Raw genomic sequence first — 23,844 nt, forward strand, 5'->3', positions numbered from 1 at the left:
TTTCAATATGGTGGGGAGGTGGGGGGGGAGGTATCCATATGTATTGCATCTTGATGTGAGAAAGTATATTTTTTAAAAGATTTTTTATTTATCTGAGAGAAGGGGAGAGGGAGAGGGAGAGAGAGAAAGAGAGAGGGAGCGCACAAGCTAGGGAGGGGCAGAGGGAGAAGCAGCCTCCATGCTGAGCAAGGAGCCTGACCTGGGAGTCGATCCCAGGACCCTGGGATCATGACCTGAGCCAAAGGCAGACGTTTAACCAACTGAGCCACCCAGGCACCCCAAGAAAGTGTTCCCACACTAGGTCAATCCATTTGAGAAACATTGCTCTAAAGTAGTGTGGCTTAAAATGTGGTCTGTGGGGGTACCTAGGTGGCTCAGTCAGCTGAGCATCTGCCTTCAGCTCAGGTGGTGGTCTCTGGGTCCTGGGATAGAGCCCCAAGTCCCAGGTCGGGCTTCCTGTTCAGTGGGGAGTCGCATCTCTCTCTATAGCTTTCTCTCTCTCCCTCTGACCCTCCCTACCACTCTTTCTCTCCCTCTGTCTCTCTCAAATAAACAAAAACTTTAAAAATAAAAACAATTTTAAAAAACAAAATAAATAAAATATGGTCTGTGAACTGGTTCACTATTACTGGTCTACTATGAGTGAAATATAGAAATTATTCAGAAAATTTGATAGTAACTTGGTCTTATCATGATATCCAATTAATGATCATGTTGCTGGCCTGCCCGATTTTTTAAAATTGGATTTTACAGAAAGCATCAATCCATGATGAACTGGAAACAAGGCAGGACAAAAAACCTGGTCCTTTACCAGAGGTGGCTGGACACCACTCTGGAGGACACAGGGAGCAGGTGTCTTGGGAGTGTGAACACTGTACTTTGACTGGAGGCTGCAGCAGTGGGTCACAGACAGAGAAGAGACAACACAGGAGGCAGGAGAACCCTAACACCTGGGGAGTATGGTTCAGGTTCTCTCTGCACACATGTCCCATGGTGAAAATAGTTAAACAGCAAGTGGAAAACCGTTAGCGCTGACAATGACATATGATTAAAGTCAGAAGAAGTGAAATAAGAAACATTTTGCTTACATAAAATTTCCACCAATGGCAGTCCTATATTTCAACTTAAACGTCTAGTTACAATGCATCACAGCAGCAGAACACATAATTTCCGATCCACTGTGTTTTCATTACAGCAATCAAGTCTATGCGGTTCACGCTAACATGTCATAGTCTGTCACTCATTCAACATGGCCAACATTGTACTGTACTTAAAAATGGAAGGATCCCACCAGCATACCAAATTGATTGGGAAGAGTGGTAAAAATTATGGGCCAGGCAACAGTTTTGTGGTAAAATAAGACTCTAGCATAATTCTTAAAAACTAAACTATCTAGTGGATAATTTCTGTTGGTTTCTGTTTCGATGAGGAGTTAGTCACAGCACTGGCTGTTCAGTAAGTGGAATGCCCACTTGTTCACTAATAGCATATATGCTTCTGGCCATTATCAGCAGTACAGATATGTGTCCTCGGCTGCTGGAGGAAAAAGAACATCAAAACCAGAGACCTGAAATGACACCATTGAAAGTACAAAATATATTCTTAACATCATTATGCACTATGAAAATATTAAAAAGACCTATGGAAATTTTGTACAGTTAATGAAGGCTGAGTATTAATGGGTAATACAGTGCTTTGCAAACTACTTCTATATCAGTTCTGTAAGACCCAGTGCAGCACTAATTGCTGCAGTGGGAGATGTCTTAGGGGAAGTATAAAGAGAATCAGGAAAGCAAGATGAAGAATTATTTCCCAACCCAAGAGCTGGGAAATGGCAGCCCATAAGCCAACTCTGGCTCACTGCCTGTTTTTGTCAATAAAGTCTCATTAGAGTCACACTCTTTCGTTTATGTATCATCTGTGCTGCTTTCTTGTCCAGCAGCAGATCGGAGTAGTTGTAACTCACAAAACCTAAAGTATCTCCCATCTGGCCCTTTGCAGAAAAAGTGCGCCAACCCCTGCCCAATCCATCCCATGGCCTCCTGGAAGTCCACAGAACCCTCTCCCATTTGCTCATTCACCCACTGATTGAATATTTAAGTACCTATTATATATCAGGCATAATTAAGTGATGAGGATATAGTAGTAAAGAAAAAGAAAAATGAGTAGAAGAAAAGTTGTACTTCTGATGGCAAGAAACCACACACAGTTTAAATGTATAGTACATGACATATGGGAAAAACAAAGCAAGGAAAGAAAATTAAGTTAACATTAACTTACTATGTACCAGGCACTGTTGTAAGTGCTCTTCATGCACTAATCTATCAAATCCTCTCAATAACCCTATCGACACAATACTTACCATTTTATAAGTGATAAAACTGAGCCATAGAAAGGGCATCCAAGTCATAGAGCTAGAAAAAGGATTTGGAGCCAGAGAGCCCGATTCCAAAGCCCATGCTCGTAATCATGCACTGTGATGGCTCTTTGTGCAGAAAACAAATGGCAGGGAGTCACAACTTTAATGTAATAATAAGGGAAGACCCCAATGATAAAAGTGATACTGGTCAAAGCCTGGTAAAAGGTGAGGGGAAAAGTCACATGAATGTACAGTACAGGGAAGAGCTTCCACATAGAAACAAACAAGGTGTAGAAATGTACAAAGGCCAAGAGGAGGGAGAGCTTCATTTAGTCTGTATTTGAGAGGGATGGAGGGGGAAGTGGGGGTTGAATTTACGCAGAATAAAATGCCCAAGTCTTGGGGGCGCCTGAGTGGCTCAGTGGGTTAAAGCCTCTGCCTTCCGCTCAGGTCATGATCTCAGAGTCCCACACAGGGCTCTCTGCCTGGCAGGGAGCCTGCTTCCTCCTCTCTCTCTCTCTGCCTGCCTCTCTGTCTACTTGTGATCTCTCTGTCAAATAAATAAATAAAATCTTTAGAAAACTACCACAATTTAATAATGGTGTTCAGGAAAAAGAAAAGACTCAAGCGCTGTGGCCTACTCTGTAGAAGGACGGAGTGTGTATTTAGAGGTGTCTAACCTGCTCACTCCCAACCCTGAGCATGACAAGTAGTTCTACTATCCACCAAAGGAGAAAGAAGCAAGAACTACAAAATCATCACCCACGGAGAGTCATCACCTACTGTCCTTTACACTAAAGCCTAATGAAATACCCGGATCTTGTACATGAAAGCTGTAGGTCATGGAGGATTACTGAGCAAAATCCACGATCATGGCATCAAACACTCCCACAGCACTTTTTTGGCTTTTGTTTTGTTTTGTTTTGTTTTTTAAACCTTTACTACCAGGTACCATATGGAACCACAGGGTTATCTTACTAGATGCTATACTTGGCAGGCAGGCTCACTTAAGTTAAGGCCATGGAATGTTATTACTACTCGACTGTGCTTTTCAAGAGCTAAGCTACCACTCTTTTTTTTTTTTTTTTTTAAAGATTTTATTTATTTATTTGTCAGAGAGGGAGCGAGCAAGAGTGAGCACAGGCAGACAGAGTGGAAGGCAGAGTCAGAGGGAGAAGCAGGCTCCCTGTGGAGCAAGGATCCCCATGTGGGACTCGATCCCAGGATGTTGGGATCATGACCTGAGCCGAAGGCAGCTGCTTAACCAACTGAGCCACCCAGGTGTCCCTAAGCTACCACTCTTAATCCTTTCTACCAAACTTAGCTCAGGACACAGTGCTCAACTAAAGATTTGATAAATAAGTGAACAACCATTTATACCCATCAACACAAAATTATTCATGAGTCACCACCACACATGCTATAGGGAACCACACTGGGAAAGTAGGGTACATTAATAGACTTGCTCGGCACTTCTGTATCCTAGATCATCAACGCAGATTTTCTTTTCACTTTATTAAAAGTTCTGGCAACACATACCCATCAAGAGAGAAAGAGCTATACATTGAAGGATGAGGGCATGGCTACCAAATGACCAATATAATCAGGATTTTTCATATTTTACTAAGTCAGGTAAAGCTACTGCTTCAAAATCAGATGGATAAACTCAGACATTCATTCATACAGACAGATGTTTATTGAAGAATATTTATCACATCCCCACCACGTGCCAGGAACTGTCGCAGCCACTGAGGCATCGTCATTAGTGACAGCCACCGAGGCATCGTCATTTACATGAACACACATGAACAATAAAGCCCATCTCACAGACCTGGTTAAGTGAGCCCACCTGCCAGAGACAGAGCCTTTTTCTCTAGCATCTGTCTTATTTTCAACTGGCATGCCCAAACTTGAATATTCTAAATGACTGGGGGAATACGGTGCTTGCTTGAGTTTAAAAACAAGGCAAAGAAACAATATACTTGGTTTTTACATTTTTGCTCTTTATACCATGTACACTGAATGTCTTTAAGTTATCTGAATCTCAGGATGCCTCAAGTCCTGCCTTCTGTTGGAAAGTAATATAGTATCCAAAACACCTTTTCCCTTATGGAACTCCCTGTTGTGTGGACTTGGCTGTAGCAAGCACTGCTAGAGAAAGCTGGGCTGGTTCAGCTGCCACTGTCCGCTACTTGTCTTGATGGGCACTTCGTGTTACTCAGCCGTCCCAGTCTTCATCATTAGTTCCCTATCACATTCTTCACAATGGCAAACTCTAAGAATCCCTACAAAATCCTCCCCTAATCTATTCCTAGTGCTGCCACACTTCATCTCAGTAGATTACCTCATACCCTACGTACAGAGACTCCCAGGGAGCTCTCCTCTACCTTACTTGCCTGTTCCTGCCTCCTGTCATAAGAAAACTTGCCACCTACGGTCAACGGGAGTCGGCTTCACCCTCTCCCCCTTCCCCTGCTCGTGCTCACTCTGTCTCTCTCTCAAATCAATAAATAAAACCTTAAAAAAAAAAAAAAGAGAAAACTTGCCACCTTTATTGATCTTATCCCAGCCTTTTAAACAACTACTGCCTCCTTCCTTTCTATCTTCATTCACCTATTCCCTTGTGCTCAGCCAATAAAGTGTTGACAATCTTCCGGACCTAAAAATCCTAACCAAAACCAACACGTAAAAAATTCCCAAATCCTTCCCTCTGCTCTTCGTAAGTTACAGACCTAGCTCTGACTCTTCATGATTACATCCTTGAAATGAATGGTCCCTACCTATGCTTCACCCTCTCCCCATTCCAGTCTGGCTGCCGTCTACTCATCTCATAATTTTTTTAATAATCCCCCAGGCAATAAAAACAAAATTAAACCAGTGGAACTACATCAAACCAAAAAGCTCCCACACAGGAAAGGTAACCTAGAGAAGAGGAGAAAATATTCGCAAATCATGTATCTGATAAGAGGTTAATATCCAAAATACATAAAATCATACAGCCGAATAGCAAAAAGAAAAAAATCTGATTTTATGGCCAAAAATTTTTCCAGAGAAGACATACAGATGGCCAACAGGTACATGAAAAGCAGCTCAACATCCCTGATCATCAAGGAAATGCAAATCAAAACCACAAAGAGATACCACCTTACACCTGTCAGAATAGCTAGAGTCAAAAAGACAAGAAATAACCAATTCTGACAAGAATGTGGAGAAAAAAGAAACCCTCATGTGCCTTTGCTTTGAATGTAAATTAGCGCTGCCACTATGGAAAATAGTAGGGAGGGTCCTAAAAAAATGAAAAACAACTGCATACGATCCCACAACCCCATTTCTGTGTATCTATCCAAAGAAACTGAAACTATTAACTCAAACCCATATTCACTGCAGCATTATTTGCAATGGCCAAGACAGGGAAACTACCTAAGTGTCCGTTAACAGGTCAATGGCTAAAGAAAGCATGGTGTATCTATACCTTGAGGGTATCATGCTAAGTGAAATAAGTCAGACAGAGAAAGACAAATATCATATGATCTCACTTATACATGGGATAAGTGAAAAACAAAGAAAACAAAACAAAAACCAAGCTCGAAGATATAGAGAACAGACTGGTGTTTGCCACAGGCAAGGAGTTGAGGGACGGGCTTTCGAAATGGGTCAAAAGGTACAAACTTCCAGTTACAAAATAAGTAAGTCATGGAAATGCAATGGCCAGCATGATGACTATAGTTAATAATACTGTATTGCATACTGGAAAGTTGCTAAAAGATGATCATTTCACAATACATACAAATACTTAACTACCATGTTGTATTCCTCAAACTAATATAATGTTGTGGTCAATTATACCTCAGTAAGAAATTAAAAAGGCTGAAAACAAAGACAGAAAAATCGCCTTTTATCAGAGTATAAGTGAGATTCCATAGAATATGGGTACAATGCAACTAAACTGAGGGGATTAAAAAAAAAAAAACCAAAAACCAAACACCATCCCTGGTGGTCTCCTTTATTTCATGAAATAAAAGAATCCTACTGCTGCCAAAGGTGACAGAAGTCCCATGTCCTTCCTTAATTTCCATCACGAGGGCACAGGCCTGGGATCTTTTCAGTGTAAAACAAGAGCTCTTTGAGTTTGCACAGTTTAGAAAATGATTTGCCAAGATGTGTGTGATGGGCCTTGTGCGTGGGCCTCCTGTATTTTAAAGATCCAATAAATAGTGCATATGTAACTATGATTTCTGCCCCTGGCAGGTATCCACTGAGAACCTTTTGTGTATGCCCCTTCTGCTGACCTGATCTTTATGAAGAGCTCAGCACCCTTCACTGGTTCCATAAATATTTTCTCATGACAGACCCCCACCCCAGGGAAAAATCTCCTACCTTATACATTATGCTTAAAAACCATGGAAATAAGAGTGTAAAAAGGGAAGGAAAAATGAAAAGGAGGGAGGAAAGAGGAAAATAGGGAAGAAAAAGAAGAATGGGGGCACCTGGGTGGCTCAGTGGGTTAAGCCTCTGCCTTCAGCTCAGGTTATGATCCCAAGGTCCTGGGATCGAGCCTCACACTGGGCTCTCTTCTCGGCAGGGAGCTTGCTCCCCCTCCCCCCCAACCTGTCCCTATGCCTAATTGTGATCTCTGTCTTTCAAATAAACAAATAAAATCTTTAAAAGAAAAAAAGAAAAGAAAAGAAAAAGGAGAATGGAAAGCAGAAAATAACTTTTATTAAATGCTTGCCCAACTGCGACAACTGGAACAGTAGTGGCTGAGGACTCTGACAGGAAAAAGAGAGAAGTTCGCTAATAGCTAATGCAGAATCTACCACTGACATGACCCCAGACTCTCATTTGTACGGGACTGTCACTGTTCAGGAGTTTCCTGAGTTTTTCTTGACTTGCTGGGGACCCCAAGTGTAGTCAAGAAGCGAAAGGAGGTTAGGAAGTACATGCCAGAGATAAATCTCTGTGAAAATATCTTACGAGGGAACAGAAAGAGAAGTGAAACCTCAGTGGCCGCTTGAAATGCCTTAGACCTGTGGAGTGAGGTTAGTCTATAAGCCAAAGTGGAAAACTAGCCCAGAGGACTGATGCCAAGGGCCAAAAGGACTACTACCTGATACTACAGATCTCTAAATGAAATATTTAAAACATCCTTGTCCCTGGAGAGAGTATTTTAGTCCACTGGGAAACTGGAATTCATGGAGGATCCCCTAGGCTTGTCTTCTCTGAAGAGGTCAAATACCAGAACCATCAGGTTACCAGGCAGACGCTGGGAAGTTAGGGCTCCTCTCTGGGGCTTCATGGGAGTCTCTGGAATTTCCTCCAATGGGAGGCCAGGCATGGCAATCAGGAAGCAACCAACTATAGCCATAAAGACGTTCTGGTTCTTGGCACTGGAATGATCCAAATCTAGGACTGCTTCTTAAGGTACATGGTTGCCTCTGGAAAGATGAGGTTCTAGGCCTTCCTTTGCTTGGGTATGACATTGGCTCCAGGCTCCATGAAGAAAAAGAAACCAGTCACAGACAAACTTCTAGAATAGAAATCACCATTTCAAAGGCTAGCTGAGAGGGTTGATGTATTTACTCTTTCTTGTTCAGTTAAACATGTGGCCCATGGCATGGGGATTGGGTAGCAAGAGGTAAAAAAAAAAAAAACGGTTTCAGCCAAGAAACTCATCCCTCATGAGGATGGCAGAGAAAATGACTCTCATTCATTAAATCTTTTTTTTTTTTTTTAAACACCAAGAGGTCAGGTGGAGTAAAGACACGTATGTTTGCTCCAATTCCACATGAGAATTCCCTGAAGAGATGCCTTTCTCAAAGAGACTTGTAAAAAACACAGCAGCAATCCCTAAGCTGACCAAGGACCTTCACCTGTGAGAAACTCCCAGTTCAGAAGTTATTCACTCTGGTGGGAGCACAGGAAGGAAAAAAGGACCCTTGGCTATAGAAAGAAAAAAAAGAGAGAACTGACCTCTTATCTCAGGGAAATATATGTATTAGGGTTTAGAAAAATTTTTGTAATTTTCTACTTCACCTTAGGGCACCTGAGTGGCTCAGCTGGTTAAACATCCGACTCTTGATTTTGACTCAGGTCATGATCTCAGGGTCGTGAGATCAAGCCCCATGTCCTTATGTCAGGCTCCACACTCAGTGGGGACGCTGCTGAAGATTCCCTCTCCTTCTCCCTCTGCTGCCCCAACTCCACCCCACCGTACTTGCTCACTCTCTCTCTCTAAAATAAATCAATTAGTCCTTTAAAAAAAGGAATTTTTTTTTAAAGATTTTATTTATTTATTTGACAGACAGAAATCACAAGTAGGCATAGAGGCAGGCAGAGAGAGAGGAAGGGAAGCAGGCTCCCTGCTGAGCAGAGAGCCCGATGCGGGACTCGATCCGAGGACCCTGATATCATGACCTGAGCTGAAGGCAGTGGCTTAACCCACTGAGCCACCCAGGCACCCCCCAAAAAAGGAATTTTTTATTTCATCTTAATAGTGAAGATTACTAGAGCCTTTCACATAGTCAGAAAGGACCTCTGACCTTGGTGGCTGCCACACTACTACTGGCTTATAGAAGTATGGATACCAATGATGCCATGCAGTATCCAACCAGCCCCAAACTGTTTCCTGCAGGATATGGAGTTTTACCAACAGACTGCTGGTGTTTTAGAACAGACTTGCAGGGACAAAAGATCTACCTCATTTAGTAGAAAGGGGAGACAAGTTCCCATCCAACCTGGGTCTCTTAAGCCAGGAGAAACGAAGTATGGGTTATGACTCCATGCCCAGAAGCCGAAGAAGGTATACAACAGTCATACTAACAAGACAAGCTTGGGAACGGGAAACGGGGAAAACCTAAAAATACAGATGGGGTAAACAAACATGACAGGGGCTGGGTGCCTGCGGAGACAGAAGCCTGGCAATGCCTTGATCTTCCAGAAACTGGGAAAGGCCCAGAGGAGAAAAGGAAGACATCCTTCAGCTCAAAAACCTCCATCTCTGAAGGAATCACTAGATATTATCACAACGACTTGCCAGAAAATTCAGCTGCAAACTCTCAGAATAAACAGTCAGTCCAAAGCACTGGAGAGCTGTGAGTGTCAAAACTATGCAGCCAAACCAGGCTTATGTGGAAACTAAAGGATATGCAAAGATGGTGTAATTAAACCAGGCGTCAAGGAAAAACACACTACGCATCAACGTGTTCTGTCTTAGATCCTCAGGAGGAACGGGTGGGACATTTTATAGGTCACGGAATCTGGCAGAAAGGCAGTGGCTGAAGCCCCCTAGCTAAAGATGCTGCTGTCGTATTGGTTTTCCTTTACCTAACACTTTGATCCAGTGACTCATGAAATGAATGGAAGGGAGAGCACCGTGTACTACAGAACCACCGCCATCCACATTAAGGCACTCTGCTGGACTGGAAGAAGAGGAACTAAAATTCAGCTGTTTACAGGTTTCTTTTGATAATTTATAGGAGATTCCACAATAAGTACAGCTAGATTTCTAAGGCCAATTTATATGGAGGCTTAACTATAGGTGGTGTGATGGGTTGAAATGTGTCTCCCCCAAAACTCCTATGTTGAAGCCCTAACCCCCAGGACCACAGGACGCAACCTCATTCGGAGATAAGGTCTTTACAGAAATAATCAAGTTAAAATGGGATCATTAGATCGGGTCCTATTCCCGAGGTCTAGGATCCCAATTTTTAAAAAAAGGGATATTTGAACACAGAGACATGCAGGGACAGAAGATGATATGAAAACATAAGAAGACGGCTGTCTACCAGCCAAGGAGAGAAGCTTGGAACAGCGCCTTCCTTCACAGCCCTCAGGAGCCTCCAAGTTTGCCAAAGCTTTGATTTTGGATTTTCAGCCTCCGGAACTGTGAGAGAATAGATTTCTGTTGTTCAAGCCACCTCGTTTATTGTACCGTGTTTGGCAGCCCTAGCAAACAATTATGGGGGGCTGAGGCCTAACAAGAGGAGCTGGGTGGTATGAGCAGCAGGTTGGCCAACTGCCAGGGATGAGATGACCCATGATCACAAAGGCACAGGGCACCCTATGAGGTGGAGTTTAGAGCATGACCGGCCTGGAAAATCCAGCTGCAGCTCTACCTTGAAGAACGAGTCTTCTGAGCCACAATGGGCTGGCCATGTTCTAGTCTTTTCAGTGACAACAGTCATCAACTGTCTTTATGACCCAGTAATGAACGTGATAAGCTAATTCGATTAGATACAGCATATTTGCAATTTCAATACCATAACAAATATTTACAGAGCAATTATTTGCTCCCAGATTCAAATTTTATTCCTACCGAGAGCCCTGGCAATGGTCTCTCTCAGAGAGAGCCCATCAATGTTCGAAAATGACAAGGTACTGAATATATGTGGTTGTCTTTCATGCTTTCTTTTACAGTCCTCCCTCGCCCCAATAATACTTAGGTACTTCCATAATTCTGTAAAACGACAAGATAAAAAAAAAAATTCAACACAGAGTTTGAAGAAAAGAAACAAACTGCCCTCAAATCAAAGGCAAAATTATCATAATGATATTTATTCCATGTTTGCTCAGAGAGAGATTGATGCTAGGATCCTGGCAGAGGACATGTGGATATCTAACATGTACATCAAAGTGATCTAGGTTTGATGAATCGTTCTGTGCCAACGATGAACTGCTTAATAAAATGTTCAGTTTAAATGTTTATGAGATGACTCACGCCTAGCAAGAACGAGGTCCCCCTCCCATTTCTTCTCCTGCCAGGTCTCAAATACTTCAAGTCATTTTCACAAGAGCAAACATGCCATATGGAAGAATGTTGTGCTTCTCCGGCTAGCAGACAAAGACATTCTAGATTGTAAATCACTCCTGATCTTCAACTATGAGACACAGCTATGAACAAGCACAGAGACAGCCACACCAGCTTGGGAAGACGCATACATGTTATCCTAGTCATGCAAAGAATAATTTCTATAGCTTTCCTGGTAAAAGCGTCCTCATATTTGCAATCATTACTATATCATAACGCTTTTAGGGATTTCCAGAAGATGTCCAGGACTCGGCTTCTAAATAGGACATACAGACCTATTTTAATTTGGAGGCAAACCAACTGACATCTTGAGTCAGGGTCACTGTTCTGACTGTGCAGGTTTTGATCTGCACAGGGTGCCCTGCCCTAGCAAGTGGAGGTTGAAATCTGGTCTGTTCCGGCCCAGAGGCTGTATCTGCCTGCGGGGCCACCATTTTCTAATTACACAAAAGCTCTCTCAGGACTAGGACCATATTCACCTTCTTCTCTGTGGTTACCCTAGGGATATAGGTCCACAGTCACCTCAGCAAAGGGCAATGATTTTAAACATGTTTAGTTCAGAATGTGAAATAGTCAGTAGGGCTGGAGTTTACAGAACAAGGAGGGTGTGACTCAAAATGAGGCTAGAGATGGTGACGGAGGCCATTTTGACAATTTAAAGATTATCCTAAATACAGAGGAAGGTCACTGAAGGGTCTCAGCCATAGGGGTGACCTGATGCGATCTGTGTTTCTAGAAAGTTCTCTGGCTCCCATGTAGACAATGAGTCAGAATGGAGCGAGAGAGAATGTGAAAGGTACAGGTGAGAGTTGGTTGACAAAGTGGTCCCAATGGGGTGTACACACTGGGAGATGGAATCATCAGGACTTTGTGAATGACTGGACGCAGGGCTAAAAGTGAAAGGGAGAGAAGGAATGATGTCCAGGATTATTTCCAGCCTGGGCCATGAAAAACTGGGCAGACGATGAAGCTGTTAGCAAAGAGCACTGGAGGAGAAGCAAGTCTGAGGGATCGAGCTTATGAGTTCACTCTTAAGAGTCGAGACTTCCATAAGACAGTGGGCTACTATGTCTTCTAGTAAACACTGGTACTAAAGCATGATATATCATACTTACTTTTTTTTTTTAAATAAAATCTGAGAAACACAATTTTAATCAGAGTTTAGAAGCACTCTGGCCATACTCAAATATGACTATACTTCTCAAATTATTCCCCATGACTGCATTCTTGTAGAGTATTTCTGGTTGGACCAGCTGCTCTGAGAGTAAATAAATCTCAAAAGAAACAGAAGAAAAGATAGCCTACCTGGTAGGAGTTCTAGGTCACAAAACACTGTGACTACCATCCTGTCCTCCATCTTGCCCCCACAATGTGTTCCAATCCTCACTGATGAGATGTTGATAGATTAAGTTACCAAATTCATTAAGCACAGTTGAGTTTCAGAGCATTGTCCCCAGAGGAAGCAGCATGAGCAGAACTTGGGAAGCTGTGAGAAATTAAAATATTCGGGCCCTACCCCAGACCTACTGATTCAGAAATTGTGAGGGTGGGACCCAGCACTCAGGGCTTTAACAAGTCCTCTGGGCTTTAACAAGTCCTTTAACAAGTCCTCTGATTCTAATGCACACCCAAGTTTAGGAACCATGGACAACTATCAATCACATTTCCTTCACGACTACTTCCTAATGCCCATAATCCATTTTTTTCCTGTTAAAATTTCCTCCCAACTCCAAAACTGCAGTCTCTGTCTAGGTAAAGCTCCTTCCCCAGGTGACATCATTCCTCATTTGACTGCCACGCTATCTCCTTCAAGGTGTCTGGACACCCAGCTTCATCTCCTCCAATCTGAATCCTGCCTGTGTCATTGAGTCAACTGATGGTGGCCCTGCCCTCCTGCTCCGAGTTCCTTCATTCCATACTGGCTGCACTCCCAGAACACTGCCTCGTGCTGGGAGCTACAGCACGTCCCCAGCAGGGACCTGCCTTTCACTTGGAGTCACCAGTCTCTAATATACAGAGAAAACCTACTGAAAGTCTAGCGGCTGGTCTAAATCAGTGTGTCTCGAGGTGGAGTCTACTGCAAGGACAATGCAAGAGTACAATACTGAGCTCCGTTTCTAGTCTCTTAAACTAGAAATTTCTGGGCACAGGGCTAGGCATTTTCTTTTCTTTTTTTATTATGTTATGCCAATCACCGTGGAGTACCTCATTAGTTTCCAATGTAGTATTTCAGGATATACTGTGCTACGCATTTTCAACACACACCAAAGTTTGCTCGGTGCTGCTGTAGAGGAACTGCTATCTTGAGAACTACAGACTTAAATTAACAGCTTCTTGAGCACAGGACACTGAACTAAATTGAAACAAAATGAGAAGAGCTTATTTGGTTCCTGACCCATGGTCCACTTCCTAAATGCATTCCGCAGATTTTTAGAATTTTAAAGCAACATCACACTTGGTGCTCTCTGTATACTATCAGTGTCTTCCCCAGCCTAAATGTACAGAATTTGCTTTTCAGACCTAATGAATTGTATCTTTTATCTCTTTCAGACCAGATATCGGAGCTTTACATGGTCATTTAGAAGATACCCTTTTCACCTATTTCTCTTGGACTTACTCAACTCTAAATTGTGAATGTTTACATTAGCTTCGACAAAATTTAAACACGGAATTTTAGGTGTAAAAAGAAAACACCAATATAGCTGCCAAATAGCAAATGAAATTATTTATAACCACTGACACATTGTTGCACAGCCAAAAATATTTCCTGGCTAGAGTTACGAACATAGAACTTGCTCCCCCCGCAACCCACTGCCCCACAACGTCCTCCTCTCAAGTGGGTACATGAGCTCCACCCCAACCCCCACACACACCCTAAAAACGCCTGCTATCCAGAGTCAAAATAGTTACTACAAAGCATGTTATATAAGAGGAGCAGAACTGCGGTTTTTAATACTACTGCAAGAGAAGTAGCTATGAAACAGAAGGGAAAACAACAAGCTCTTTCCTAGAATTAGCATCCAGGGTCTTTCTCAAAACAATCTGTGCTCATGTTGATCTTGTCAAACACATGCAAATCTGTTTTTTAAAACTGCAGCACTGTCTAATTAAATTTTCACTCTTTCTAAACTTTGTCATGGAAGAACTGGCACATACACACACTCATCTGAAATCTATGAGAATACATGCCTTGGGTGGTTCTGATGTATGCTCTTCACTTTTATTTTTTAAAAAGTTGCCAAATTCTATTTCTGAGATTCATTTTAAGAGAGTAATTTTAATAGATGCTCATGAAAAGAACTTGCATGGTTCATTCTGCCTAGCAGGAAAATGTCTGTTTTTTTAATCAAGGTACAATTTATATACAGAAGAGTCCCCCTTTTTAGGCATACAATTGGATGGTTTTTGATGAATGTACACAGTTGTGTGACCACCACCAAAACAGTGAACTGTGTTGCCCATCCAAGTTGCCACATGCGGCTACCGCACCCTTGAAGAGTGGCTCCCCCTAAAATTAGAGGTACTGTAGGTATAAAATACACACCAGACTTCAAAGACTTGGTTTAAAAAAAAAAAAAAGCAAAAGATCTTATTAATTTATAGTGAAATTATACTTTACATATAGTGGGTTAAATATTAACATAGTAAAATTAATTTTACCTGTTTCTTTTTTCTTTTTTGCTGTGCCTCTTAGAAAATTAAGTTACTATAGAAAATTAAAAGTTACTGACTTGTATTTGTGGCTCAAGGTACATTTTTATTAGACCGTGCTTCAGAGATTATTTCCAGCCCCCAAAGAGCTCCCTCCCCTCTCTTTGCAATAGGTATCATTTTTCCACTCCCAGCTCCTGGCAACCACTGATCTGATTTCTAATCCTGAAGTCTTTCTTTTGGTTGTCTCTAAAAAATATATCCTCTTTTTGTTTTCTATCTTCTAATTTTCCATAGTCATCTTGTGTTATTCTAAAAATAGTCCTTTTTTAACTTTAAAAGATCCGGGAATGCCTTGCCTAATCATTTCTTATAGTTTTCATTAACCAATGTCATTTTTTTTTTTTTAAAAGATTTTATTTATTTATTTGACAGAGAGAAATCACCAGTAGACGGAGAGGCAGGTAGAGAGAGAGGAAGGGAAGCAGGCTCCCTGCCGAGCAGAGAGCCCGATGCGGGACTCGATCCCAGGACCCTGAGATCATGACCTGAGCCGAAGGCAGCGGCTTAACCCACTGAGCCACCCAGGCGCCCACCAATGTCATTTTCATTAACTAGTTCCAATGCTGACAGGACCACCACCATTGTGGGTAACCAACTGCCTTCCAATGGAGGCACGCACAAGTGGTTCATAATGGAATGGAGACCACCATGCAAACACAACAGCTCTGCTCAAAGATGCCAAGGGAGATCTGAGCCAGAGGTGGGGAACCTACTGTAGATTAATTTTATTTAGCTTTAGGGAAGTGGAGAGAAAGCTTTGTCTGTGCTAAGAAAAGGTTGGACGGACATGTAAAAACATTTACAGGTAGGAGGGGGAGCGAGGACAGGAAGCTCTGGCCCATGGGCAATGCCTGCAGTGGGAGCTCTGTGATGACTGATGATAATGGCCAGAGGCAGCAGGACATCCAAGCTGTATCTCTCCCCAGCCCTCACCCTAGGCTCACCTATTCACATTCTGCTTTTCTTCTAATTCCCTTCTAATTAAAATGAAGTTAATCATTGTTTATAATAGGTATTCACATCTTCCGCTTCTATCCACATGTACTCTTTATTCATTCTTCAGTTACAACATACCATCTTTCTGATTTCCCAGAACTTAAGGAAAATAGTGTAGGCTACCTCCTATGCATATTTTCTCCCATCGGGTGAGTTTGGGAGCTGCATGCTAGTCTACCTCTGATCTCTTGGGGTTCTTCTGGATTATCAACCTTGAGCACAATTCCTAGATTTCTATACCTCATTTGGACTGTCCCCCGCCCCCTCCCTTTGCAACACCCCAGAGAACCAGAACAAAATCTTTGCATTTTGAGCATTTTATTACAAGTCTTTTAGGGAACTGCAGTAAAATGCCAACTAGGCTCTGAAGTTTCTTGTTTCCTCTGAGATAACTAAAAGCACCTGCAGAGTCTACATTCTCCCCATCCTCCACCCCATAGATTTCTTGTGAAAAACTCTCTCCACCAAGAGAACCAACTGCCAATTCAGATTAATGGCAAAGCAAAAACTAAATGTCCAGATTGGTTGGGATTCATTTTGCAAGATCTCTGCTGAGCCCTGAAAGGATCCCTTCCACGCATTTCCACCCTGACTGGAAAATGGACTAGAAATGGAAAGCTTCCAGTGCAGTGCCCACATGAAACACAGAAAGGATGAGAACTGTGGTGGTCCCTTAGGACCGTCAGAATCCTGGAGAGGCTCACAGACCAGGCACCAAGCTGGGAGACAGAGACACTGCTTGACAACCACAAGGCTCCACCTTTCTCTTGCGGGGATCCAGCCTAGGGGAAGGAGATGGTCAGATAATCATACAAACACCAGTATAATCACTAAGTGCACACATGATTCTGATACACAATCAGAGCTGGAAATAAGTTTATGCTTGAATTTCTTTCTACAGATTTTATTTTAGAGAGAGAGCACCCATGAGCAGTGAGGGTAGGCACAGAAGGGGAGGGAGAGGGACAAGCACACTCCTCGCTGAGCAAGGGGCACCAGACTTGGGGCCCAGTCTCCACAATCCTAAGACTATGACCTGAGCCAAAACCAAGACTTGGACGCTTAATCAACTGTGTCACCCCTACATTTGAAAAAAAAATTTTTTTTAAAGATTTTTATTTGACAGAGAGATTATAAGTAGGCTGAGAGGCGGGGCGGGTGGAGGGGGAAGCAGGCTCCCTGCCAAACAAAGTGCCCGATCTTGGGTTCCATCTTAGGACTCCGAGACCATGACCTCAGCCGAAAAGATGTAGGCTTAACCCACTGAGCCACCCAGGTGCCCCCTATGTTTGAAATTTTAAAATAAAAACGTTTTCTCCAGAGAAGCAGTGCCAATGAAACAGGAAGTAGTTTCAATTTCCTTAACTATGAAATAAAAATAAACCATTTACCATGCATTCCACATATATAATCTCTAATCATTACCAAAACTCTACAAGAAAAGTATTATCTCTATTTTGTAGATAATGCAGAGCCAAGTTAAAAATGGATTTGCTGTTGCTAGAAGTGACCTGGAATTGGACAGGCACTCAATTGGTAGGCACCTAGTTGTTAAATTGATAAAAACAGAAGAGTAGAGGGAGTATTTTAACAGAGAGCTAGGAGAAGACTGTGGATTCCCCACATTTGGTGTTGTGTAAGGCACTACCAGTCTTGGCCTAAAATAGGTATAAGACCCGACATTAGGAGATAAAACAAGACAAGCTATATGCATGTCTGGTAACTGCATAAATAATGCTCATTTAGTTCTCACTTAAATAAAGAAGCAACTGTCTCCATCATGCAAAAGTCTGGCCACGGGCCCCTGGGGAATTAAAGCCAGCCCCAAATGATGTTAATATCAGCAATGTGTATGAGAAGGGCTGTTGGAAGGACTGAATGACAGAACAGCAGGCTGTTACGGTGCCTGCTATTTTTAAAAATACTTCAACCTAGGCACTTGTGACACAAAAGGGATTATTATTTTTAACCTATACTCTGGGGCAGTTAGCATTTGAATGACTAATCAAAAGCTCATGTAGAGGTGTCTGGGTTGCTCAGTCGGTTAAGCATCCAACTCTTGATTTTGGTTGGCTCAGGTCATGATCTCAGTGTCTTGAGATCGAGCCCCGTGTTGGGCTCTGCACTGGGTGTGGAGCTTGTTTAGGAATCTCTCTCCTTCTGCTCCTCCCCCAACATCTCCACCTCTCTACCTTTCTTTAAAAAAAAAAAAAAAGAAAGAAAGAAAAAAAGAAAAAAAAAGCTCGTGTAAACAGAAAATAAAGCCAATTATCTGCTGAACACCAGAGGGTTGCTGCTTAGTATAATGGCGGCCACAAATGAGTTTTCATCAATGAAATGGTGTTCATTGTGGCCTGTAAGTATCGTACAGATATATTCTGTTTATGCTGAAGTGGGCATAAGAACCTATCCAACCCAGCTGTCCAAACCTTTCAAAATGGTGCCCTTGCTGAAGACTGCCACCAGTCGTCTTTCTAGATGCTCTGGAAAAAAATATTCTTACCTGATCCTGACAGAAAAGTAAAATCCTGATTCTAGGCTATGGTCCCATCTGCCTCTAATGAAACGTTTTGTTCAGAGTGCTACTCAAATACACAAAGGACACAGCGTTAAAGACCTTCCAGGGCAGCTCTGTCCAACAGAACTCTGCTGCAATGCCAGAAATGTTTGTCTGCCCTGTGATAAGCTAGCCACTAGGTACAGGCAGTCACAGAGCACTGGAAATTTGGCTGGTGTGACCAAAGAACCAAATTATTAATTTAATTTGAATTTGAATGGCTGCCTGTGCCTGGTAGCTACTCTGTCGGATGGCATAGTTATGGAGCTTACGAAGGAGGGCTGGGCACAGATTTTGTGCCTGCTTGCTATTAAATGCTTGCACATGGGAGACCTACAGCTCTCATCTACTGCGATTGTCCACTAGCTGTATCAGCCCACGGTGTATGACCGGCTGAGGCTAGTTCTCAGCAGCCCACCTCCAGAGGACCTCTGGACTCTGAAGGCGGATCTGGGTAATCTGAACTGCACCAGAAGTTAAGATTGGGATAAAAATACACAACTTGGGCAGCTGTCATGGAAATTAAATGAACAAGCCTGTGAAAGCCCTAGCAGAGTATATAGCATAGGTAAAGGCTTCATAATATTTAACTTTGCTTTACACCAAAACACCATTCTCCTTTAATGAGGTCCATGAGCTTCGATAAGGTCTTGTCTGTTTGGGAATAAACCTATAACTACAGCATAGGAAACTGTACGGTGTCCACTCCCCATCCCCCAAAAACAGACACTAAATATTTCAGCTAAGAATTTGATTTGGAAGAAGGATGCCCTTGTCACAATAATTCTTATAAAACAAAACAAGCTATAGGAATAAGGGGACTTACCATTTTCTAAAGAACATCTCTTATAGTCTACTTACACTGGGTCCCCCCCCAACATATGTGTGTGTGTGTGTGTGTGTCTGTGTCGGTGTTAAAATACACACATCATAAAATTTACCATCTTAACCATGTTTTAGTGTACAGTTCAGTAGTATTGAAATTAAATTCATACTTACAATGGTTTCTGTCTCCAAAAATTAAGCAACATATTTAACATGTAAAGTTGATAGTAAAAGATGTCTAAGGTAAATAAACATCAAATTGAAGAGAGTGACCACGGGAGAAGTGGGGTAGGAGAGAAAAGGAGGAATACAACGGGTTTTAAGTTTTATCTAAAATGTTTTGTTTCTTTTTAAAAAATTAGGGGTGCCTGGGTGGCTCAGTCTATTAAACATCTGCCTTCGGCTCAGGTCATGATACCAGAGTCTTGGGATTGAGCCCCGCGTTGGGCTCCCTGCTCAGCGGGGAGCCTGCTTCTCCCTCTCTGTCTCTCCCCCAGCTTGTACTCTCTCTCTCTCTCTCTCTCGAATATATAAAATTATAAAATAAATTAAAAAATTAAACATGGCAAACTGTTAAGACTTAACCAAAATGAGTTTTAAGTATATAGGTGTTTCTTACATTATTTACTATATTTTTATGTATTCTCTTAAAAAATGTTTCTTTTTGACCGTATTTTACACTTAGAGAGAAGTTGTAAACACAGTATCCACACATTCCTCCACCCACTCCCTCTAATATCAACATCTTGAGATCAGGAAATGAACTTCGATATAATACTATTGTAAAACTATTAATTAAAATAAGGAACATGTTGAAATCACTCTACTTTTTCCATTACTGTTCTTTACCTATTCTTGGATCCTACCCAGAATCCCTCAGTACTTTAAAAAAAAATGTATTTCTTTACTTTGGAGTGGAGAGAGGCAGAGGGAGAGAGAGACAGAATCTCAAGCAGATTCCCCACTGAGTGCAGAGCCCATGGGTCTCCAGGTGGTTGGACCTCACAACCTGAGATCAGGACCTGAGCTGAAACCAGGAGTCAGACCCTTAACCAACTGTACCACCCAGATGCCCCCCCTCCGTGTTCTGTAGTCTTTGACAGCTTTGCAGCCAGCCTTTCCTTGCCTTTTATGACCTTGACACTTGTCAGTTATTTCGTTGAATGGTTCACAACAGGGGTTTGGCTGACACTGTCTCATTCTCAGGCTGTGATTATGGATTATGGGCAGGACTACCACAGAAATGACGCTGAGTACCTAGTGCATCATATGACAATGTTTGTGATAACTTTTGTATTGTTAAAATAGTTCATAATTTCAAAAGATAAAAAACAAGCAGCTATGTTAGACTGGGTTCTCCAGAAAAACAGAACCAACAGTAAATATATGTATATGTGTATGTGTACACACACACAACACACACACACGTTTATTATCAGGAATTGGCTTATGCATTTATGGAGACTGAAAAGCCCAAGATCTACCACCTGAAAGCTGGGGAGCCAGTGGCATAGTTTCAGTCCAAGGCCAGAGGCCTGAGAACACCAGGGGAACTGAGAGAATCAATTCCAGTCTGAGTCCAAGGGCAAGGGAAGACCAATGTCCTCACTCAAGACGGTCACAACAAATTCTTCCTTACTCAGTTTTTTGTTCTAGTTAGGACTTTAAAAGAGTGGGGTGAAGACTACCCACACTGGGGAAAGCTACCTGCCTTCCCCAGTCTACCCATTCAGATGTTAGTCTCATCTAGAAACACCTCCACAAACAGGCCCAGAAAAATATTTAATCAAATATCTGGGTACCCTGTGGTTCAGTGAAGACAATATACAAAATTAACCCTAACAGTAGCTTAACTTCCAAATTAAAACTTCCTGCATATTTAGGTTCCAAATGCCATCAAGCCAAGTGGATTTTAGGAAGTGTTCCAATTTTTAAAGTTATCATTATCACTAGCTTCAGGCCTAAACCATTGTAAATTCATGACATACTATCGTTTAAAAAATTTTTCGGAGCGCCTGGGTGGCTCAGTCACTTAAGCATCTGCCTTCGGCTCAGGTGGTGATCCCACGGTCCTGGGATCTAGCCGTGTTGGGATACCCTGCTCAGTGAGGAGTCTGCTCTTTCTCTCCCCCACCTCCCTCTGGCTCTCAAATAATAAAAATCTTTTTAAAAAATTAAAAAATTCAAAAAATCTCAGAAGTCTTATGATTTTACTTCAAGAGAAAGGGTGATGATGAGCCAGCTTATATTCAGATTAACTGTGACTCAAGAGAAGCTTGACCATCATTAACACAAGCTAATAAGAACCAAAAATCCCTTATTTCTGATATCTTATTCCAGGTGAAAGCTGAGTCCTCTTTTAAAGATTTTTATTTATTTATTTATTTATTTATTTGATAGACAGAGAGAGATCACAAGTAGGCTGAAGGCAGGCAGAGAGAGAGGGGGAAGCAGGTTCCCCGCTGAGCAGAAAGCCCGATGTGGGGCTTGATCCCAGGACCCTGAGATCATGACCTGAGCTGAAGGCAGAGGTTTAAACCACTGAGCCACCCAAGCGCCCCCTGAGTCCTCTTTTAGAATGAACTACACTGCTCAGTATGGCATCCTAAAGAGGTTCTAGGTCATTGCTTCTTCAGAAATAAGATAGTGGAATGAAATCTATATATATCAAACAATGCCCTATTATTCTGGGACAAGAGAGAACGTGAGTTTCAGAGACTTTCACTATTGGAGTTGTATAGTCAAATGAAATATACATGTTTATGCACACACAGCTCACCCTTGAACAACATGGCTTTGAACTTATACATGGATTTCTTCTCCCAATACAATGTAACAGCTCCTAAGGCTATTAGTATTTAAGTTTTGAGGAGTCAGAAGTTATGCTCAGATTTTCACCTGTGGCGGGGGGCACTCAGTACCTTAAGCCATGTGTTGTTCAAATGTCAACTGCACTTGTATATAAAAATATGGAGAGAGAGAACAGTATATAAATAAACTTTCAAATCTTTTCTGAGGCTTCCCCCATTTGAAACTTTTTATCTTCAGGATCACTCTAAATGTTGGTGGTTTAGGCTGGGAAATAATTTTTTTCCAACTTAAATGTTTATATTTAGTTCAAAGCGTTCCATTTCCATGGGTAATGGTACCACAGCTTTTCCCTCACCTTCATGGAAAGAAAGCTACTCACAAATGCTTTTCTAGGTTCCCAGTGCTCTGGAAGGCAGTCACAGGGAATTTTATAAAAAGCCAGAGCAGAGTGATTTAGGTCTCATTATGCCAAAGAGGAAGGTGGACACCCATTTTAAGTCTTTTGGCCCACCACAAATGTGGACACCACTGTTCTGGGCCATTCCCATGTACCACACACCTTCTGCTGTCTCTTAGAACACACAGCTCCACTCAAAGTGTCTTCTTTCAAAGAAACAGTGGAACATGGGTTTGCTTTTGGGCTGGGTCAACTCTCCTAGGGATCTTCTAGGGAGAAGGGAGGCAGTCAGCCCCTGAGAGACAAGAGCATGGAGAGGGTAGGAGTAGGGGCTTTAGACCCAGACTTCCTATGTTCAAATCCAGGTTCTAGGGTTTATGATCTTGGAATGTCAGCAAGTTATATAACTGCTCATGCCTTTGTTCCTTCAACTGTAAAACGAACAAATAACAATACTCAGCCGATTGGTTTGCTGTGAGGATTAGACACACACACAGAAAATGCCTGTGTGCCTATGCCACACCCATAGGACCTGGCATGTAGTAAATGCTCAATAAATGCTAGGGAGACTGTAGGTCCTGATTCCACGCCCCAGTGGGATTAATCTAGGTCCCCAGTCACTCATGGGAGTTGTGATCACCTGCAGCTGTTGGGTAGGAGATATGGTTTTTTCCCCCAACTCCATCACCTGAAACAGAATTGCCTAAAAACTCTTATTTAGCAGAACCTAAAATTTAAACCTGAGCAATAGTCAAAAACCTGAAGCACAGCAGGCTTTAAATGTAATCTCATCAGGGGCACTTGGGTGGCTCAGTGGGTTGAGCGTCTGCCTTAGACCCAGATGGTGATCTCGTGGTCCTGGTATTGAGCCCCCAGAGCCCCTGAGTCAGGTTTCCTGTTTTGCGGGGAGTCTGCTTCTCCCTCTGACCCTTCCCCTGCTCATAAGCATGCACACAAGCTCTCTCTCACTCTCTAATAAATAAAATCTTTTTTAAAAATGTAATCTTGTTAAATGGAAATAAAGAAGAAAAATATTTAGAAAGGATCTTAAGTAATGGATAGATTCCAATGAGTTGAGGTTCTTTTAAGTAGACTTGTATTTTTTGGCTTTTTTCTAGCGTGTGTGTGTTTAAATTCATGCCTCTTTTTGATAAATATAAAAACCTTATGGTTTCTCTTAATGCTATTTAAAACTTGACATTTTTACAAAATGGACCAAAAGCAAATCTAAGCAATGTTATTTTAAGAATATACTTGTTCAAACTACACATGGGCTTTATCTCTAAGAAACTGAGTAGGTGCCCTAGTCCTTTCCTGGAAATCACTGAACTGACCAAAAAGCAGAATTGTACAGCCTCACAGTTTACACCAGATTGGAG

At 42.1% G+C, this 23,844-nt stretch overlaps 1 protein-coding gene and 1 long non-coding RNA gene across 14 annotated transcripts in view; both read right to left on the reverse strand.

Moving 5' to 3' along the window:
• The window catches only part of LOC309868543 (liprin-beta-1), a 177,295-nt gene that overhangs the window by 65,812 nt on the left and 87,639 nt on the right, over positions 1 to 23,844 (reverse strand). The gene's annotated exons all lie outside the window — the stretch shown is intronic.
• On the reverse strand, positions 1,095 to 5,541 carry LOC309868574. Its single transcript, XR_014313728.1, has 3 exons — positions 3,659 to 5,541; positions 3,173 to 3,430; positions 1,095 to 3,138 (listed from the first exon to the last, which is right to left on the reverse strand). It is a non-coding gene; the product is annotated as an uncharacterized lncRNA (long non-coding RNA).

The sequence above is a fragment of the Mustela nivalis genome (genome assembly GCF_964662115.1).
Source record: "Mustela nivalis genome assembly, chromosome: 7".
Lineage (NCBI taxonomy): Eukaryota > Metazoa > Chordata > Mammalia > Carnivora > Mustelidae > Mustela > Mustela nivalis.